Here is a 6000-nt window from a genome sequence, read left to right as displayed (position 1 = left end):
CTCACACCTATCTTAGGTGTGGGGCGGCACCCCGCTTGATCATTATTTAGTAGATCCGATCCGTTACGGTTGCTCCTTGTTCTTCAAGGATTAGTTTAATATCACGCAATAGTTAGGCCTTACAACGGGTTGGAGGATCCGGCGGCACGTAGGGTGTCGTTTGCTAGTCCTAGACGAGGATGTTCGGGGATCAACCTCGCGTTGGTTTTTAGGCCCTATCTAGGATCGGCTTACGATCACCGTGCGTGGCCGCGAGGCCCAATCGTGAGTAGGATGATCCGATTATGCGGTGAAAACCCTAAATCGTCGTAGATCGCATTAGCTTTATCTTGATCAAGCGGGACCACCATATATTCGTGCACCTCGTACGAATCATGGGTGGATCGGCTCCTTGAGCCGATTCACGGGATAACCCGAGAGCCGATCGAGGCTCGTATTTAATGTTTACGTGTATGCCATGCAGGAAACTAAGCGAGGCATCTCCATCACCTTCACGACCGGGTATAGGTCGGGTGGCACGCCCTTGCATCGGCATCGGACGTGTGTACTAGAGGCTTTGCGGGCCGTCGCTCGGAGGGACCGGGGCCGGCCGCAGCCCTAGGTTGTTCCCGGCTCTCTTGTGTTGCCCGTCGCTGCCCGCCGGTGGGTTTTGACCGCAACACATTCGGCACGCCCGGTGGGACAAGCTTCGTCATCAACCACATCGCCATCTACATCTGAGATGGCGGACGGCACGCCAGTCACGTACGAGGATCTGACCGACGAGCTCAAGAAGAAGTATGACGAGGTCAAAGCCATCCTCGAAGCCGACCTCATCGGCTCATATCACAGAACCCGTTCACATGGCATCAGGTGGAAGGGGTTCTCACCGGAAGGCGCGCTCGATGGAGTGGACCTATCCGTCCCGTCAGAAGAACGTACCAGGGCCGTGCGCCAGGAGATTAGCGGCATGGTGACTCACTCGTTGCATCGCCATTCTGAGAGCCTGGTGAATACTTTGGAGCATGTCGCCGTTCGGATGATCAAGGAGGTCATGAAGTATCAGCACTCTCTATTAGAACCAGATCTCGGGACCTACCAAGGAAAAGTGCCACTTCAGTCCCGTCCACTGATACGTCTCCGACGTATCGATAATTTCTTATGTTCCATGCCACATTATTGATGTTATCTACATGTTTTATGCACACTTTATGTCATATTCGTGCATTTTACGGAACTAACCTATTAACAAGATGCCGAAGTGCCGATTCGTTGTTTTCTGCTGTTTTTGGTTTCGAAATCCTAGTAAGGAAATATTCTCGGAATTGGACGAAATCAAAGCCCGGGGCCTATTTTCTCACGAAGCTTCCGGAAGTCCGAAGGAGAGACGAAGAGGGGCCACGGAGGGGCCACACTATAGGGCGGCGCGGCCCCCCTTGGCCGCGCCGGCCCGTGGTGTGGGGCCCCGTGCCGCCTCTTGACCTGCCCTTTCACCTATAAAAAGTCTCCGTGACGAAAACCCCGGTACCGAGAACCACGATACGGAAAACCTTCCCGGAGACGCCGCCGCCGCCGATCCCATCTCGGGGGATCCGGAGAGATCGCCTCCGGCACCCTGCCGGAGAGGGGAATCATCTCCCGGAGGACTCTACGCCGCCATGGTCGCCTCCGGTGTGATGTGTGAGTAGTCTACCCCTGGACTATGGGTCCATAGCGGTAGCTAGATGGTTGTCTTCTCCCCATTGTGCTATCATTGTCGGATCTTGTGAGCTGCCTAACATGATCAAGATCATCTATCCGTAATTCTATATGTTGCGTTTGTTGGGATCCGATGAATAGAGAATACTTGTTATGTTGATTATCAAAGTTATATCTATGTGTTGTTTATGATCTTGCATGCTTTCCGTTACTAGTAGATGCTACGGCCAAGTAGATGCTTGTAACTCCAAGAGGGAGTATTTATGCTCGATAGTGGGTTCATGCCTGCATTGACACCGGGACAGATGACGAGAAAGTTCTAAGGTTGTGTTGTCGTTGTTGCCACTAGGGATAAAACATTGATGCTATGTCTAAGGATGTAGTTGTTTATTACATTACGCACCATACTTAATGCAATTGTCCTGTTGTTAGCAACTTAATGCTGGAAGGGGTTCGGATGATAACTCTGAAGGTGGACTTTTTAGGCATAGATGCGGTTGGATGGCGGTCTATGTACTTTGTCGTAATGCCCAATTAAATCTCACTATACTCATCATGATATGTATGTGCATGGTCATGCTCTCTTTATTTGTCAATTGCCCAAGCTGTAATTTGTTCACCCAACATGCTTTGTTCGTCTTATGGGAGAGACACCTCTAGTGAGCTGTGGACCCCGGTCCAATTCTCTTTACTTGAAATACAATCTCTTGCAATACTTGTTCTCATTGTTTTTACGCAAACAATCATCTTCCACACAATACGGTTAACTCTTTGTTACGGCAAGCCGGTGAGATTGACAACCTCACCTGTTTCGTTGGGGCAAAGTATCTTGGTTGTGTTGTGCGGGTTCCACGTTGGCGCGGAATCACCGGTGTTGCGCCGCACTACATCTCGCCGCCATCAACCTTCAACGTGCTTCTTGACTCCTACTGGTCCGATTAAACCTTGGTTTCTTACTGAGGGAAACTTGCCGCTGTGCGCATCACACCTTCCTCTTGGGGTTCCCAACGGACGTGCCAACCACACGCATCATCCACCGTCGTCATTCGCATTGGCGGCACCAGAAGTACCTAATTCACCGTCGTGCGCCGTTGACAGGGTTAACGACACTTACCCTGGGAGGTGCCAGCCAAGATACTCGTTCAACATCAACATGATAGAACTGGGGCACCGCCCTGATGAGGGTAGAGGCGAGGGCAAGCTGCTCTCATAGCGAAGATAAGGAAGAAGGCTGCTCCACGCGATCGGCCCCGACAACGCCAAAAGATCTCGGTGATGATCAAGATGGAAGCCGATTCTAGCGATCGGCCCGTATTATCCGTACCACCTGCTCTCCCGGTATATGGCGTCGACCTCACGGGGACGGAAAGCTAGGGTATGGGTTTACATCGGCTGATGAGCTAGAGGAAGTCGACATTGGTCCCGGGGATAAGCCGCGACCGACTTTTATCGGCAAGAAGTTAGATCCACGACTCGGGGGACGGATGATAGCTCTGTTAAAAGAATACCCGATTGCTTTGCATGGGATTACACGGAGATGCACGAGTTGGACAGGAGCATCATTGAACATCGGCTCCCCTTAAGAAAGGATTTCGGCCGTTCCAACAACGAGCACGTCGGATGAGGGCCGAAATTCGGAAGAAGTCAAGAAAGATATCGAGAAAATGTTGGCCGCCGGGTTCATCGAAGCCATGCGAGTATGCTGAGTGGATCTCCAGTATCGTTCCTGTAGAGAAGAAGGACGGCCGATGGCGTGTGGCCATCGATTTCCGAGATCTCAATAGAGCCACTCCAAAGGACGAGTATCCGATGCCTGTGGCAGAAACGTTGATAAATGCCGCTGCTGGCCACAAGGTGTTGAGCTTCATGATTGGCAACGCCGGCTATAACCAGATCTTCATGGCTCCGGAAGATATACACAAGACCGCATTCAGAGTGCCAGGGGCAGTAGGCTTGTTTGAATATGTGGTCATGACCTTTGGGTTGAAGAATGCTGGTGCAACGTACCAACGAGCCATGAATTATATATTTCATGATCCGATCGGAAAGTTGGTGGAGATCTATATCGACGACGTGGTAGTCAAATCTGTCTCCATGGAGGGACACTTGGATGATTTACGGCGCGTCCTAGACCGAACTCGGAAATTCGGATCGAGAATGAATCCGAAGAAGTGTGCTTTTGGCGTGACTGGCTGGTCAATTCCTAGGTTTTCCGGTTCATGAACGGGGAATTGAGATCGGCTCGAAAAGTCGGGGAGGCGGTGCGTACCATGCAGCCGCCAACCACGAAGAAGGAGCTCCAACGTCTCATCGGCAAAATCAATTTCGTCCGACGATTCATCTCTAATCTGTTAGGGCGAATCGAGCCGTTCATGGCACTGGTGAAAACTAAATCTGACGACGAGTTTCACTGGGGGGCAGAACAGCAACAGGCGTTTGATGAGATTAAGCGGTATCTGATGACGCCGCCTGTGCTAGTTCCGCCCCGACAAGACGAGCCGTTCTACATCTACTTGTCGATAGGCGACACATCCATCGCTTCGGTAGTGGTGCAACTCTACGAGGGCGTTGAAAAGGTCGTTTTCTACCTCGGCGGGAAGGATGCTCGGACGCGGAGACAAGATATCCCGAGGTCGAGAAACTTTGCCTCCGCTTCGTTCTTTACTCGCACCAAGCTTCATCACATCCTTTTGACGGCAGAGATCATCGTCATATGCAAGTCAGATGTTGTCAAGCACATGTTGTCGGCCCCTGTTTTGAAAGGCCGACTTGGTAAGTGGATGTTTGCGTTGTCAGAGTTCGATCTCCGGTATCAGCCTGCGAAAGCAGTCAAGGGACAAGCGTTGGCCGATCTTATCGCTGAACGGATCAGTACCAATATAGCAGCACTATCTATACGTGCATGGGCTATGTTCTTCGATGGATCGGCTTGCGACGATGGTTGTGGCATCGGCATTACGCTCGTGTCGCCCGGGGCGCGAATACTCCTTCTCCATCAGATTATCTACCCCTTGCACCAACAACGTAGCAGAATATGAGGCAATACGTAAGGGAATGGAGTTACTACTGGAAGCCGGGGCAGAAGCATTAGAGCTTTTTGGAGACTCCAAGTTGGTGATTAACCAGCTCACGGATGAATATAAGTGCGAGAGTGAATCGCTTTTCCCATATTGGATGGAATGCCGTGAGTTGATGACACAGTTTCGGTACATCAACTTTAATTGGGTCCCAAGATCCCAAAACACCGAGGCCAACAATCTCGCACAAATGGCGTCAGGCTACATAGATACAGCTGACGGGTCGAAGTTCGAGTACAATTCCCGGAACGAGGATGATTGGAGAGCCGAAATCTTCAATTACTTAAAAGATTCGGCTCGGGGGCACCTAAACGGATAAGATACAAAGCCATGAAGTATGTCCTCATAGGAGACGACATGTTCTACGGGACGTTGGAAGGGTTGCTACTCAAGTGCACGGGACCAACCGAGTCTAATCGGCTCTTACATGAGGTGCATGAAGGCGCTCGTGGAACGCATCGGTCGGCTCATAAGATGAAGTGGCTGATCAGACGATCAGGGTTTTATTGGCCCACCATGCTTGAAGATTGCTTCAATTATTACAAGGGGTGCCAAGCGTGTCAGATGTTCGGGAAGATTCAGATGGTACCAACATCAGCGATGAACCCCATCATCAAGCCTTGGCCGTTTCGGGGGTGGGGCATGGATATGATCGGCAAAATCCATCCGGCGTCGAGCAAAAAACACGAATGGATTTTGGTCATCACAGATTACTTCACCAAGTGGGTGGAAGCCGTCCCTATGAAGAAGGTGAAATCGGAAGATGTGATCAAATTTGTGAAAGAACACGTCATTCATAGGTTCGGAATTCCCCAAACGATCACGACCGATGGAGGTTCGGTCTTTGTTTCTAAAGAATTCAGGACGTTCTGCGATGACATGGGGATTAAGCCGATCCGATCATCTCCATACTATGCTCAAGCTAATGGGCAAGCTGAAGCGTCCAATCGAGCACGATCAAGGCCGATCAAGAGGAAAATTGACGAGAACCCTAGGGATTGGCATAAGAAGTTATCGAAGCGTTATGGGCCTACCGCATGTCGTGCCATGGAGCTATAAAGACTTCGCCGTACCGGCTTGTCTATGGACGGAAGCCGTATTACCTTGGGAAATTACGGCTGGATCAAGACGTGTCACGTTTCGGAATGATCGACAGTCGAAGAATATGCAGCCTTGATGAGTGACACTATTGAGGACGCAACAGAACTTAGGCTTTGGTCGTTGGAGAAGATTAAGGAGAACAAAG

This window comes from Lolium rigidum, chromosome 3, assembly GCF_022539505.1.
Source record: "Lolium rigidum isolate FL_2022 chromosome 3, APGP_CSIRO_Lrig_0.1, whole genome shotgun sequence".
Lineage (NCBI taxonomy): Eukaryota > Viridiplantae > Streptophyta > Magnoliopsida > Poales > Poaceae > Lolium > Lolium rigidum.
Note: the sequence above shows the minus strand (reverse complement) of the source record.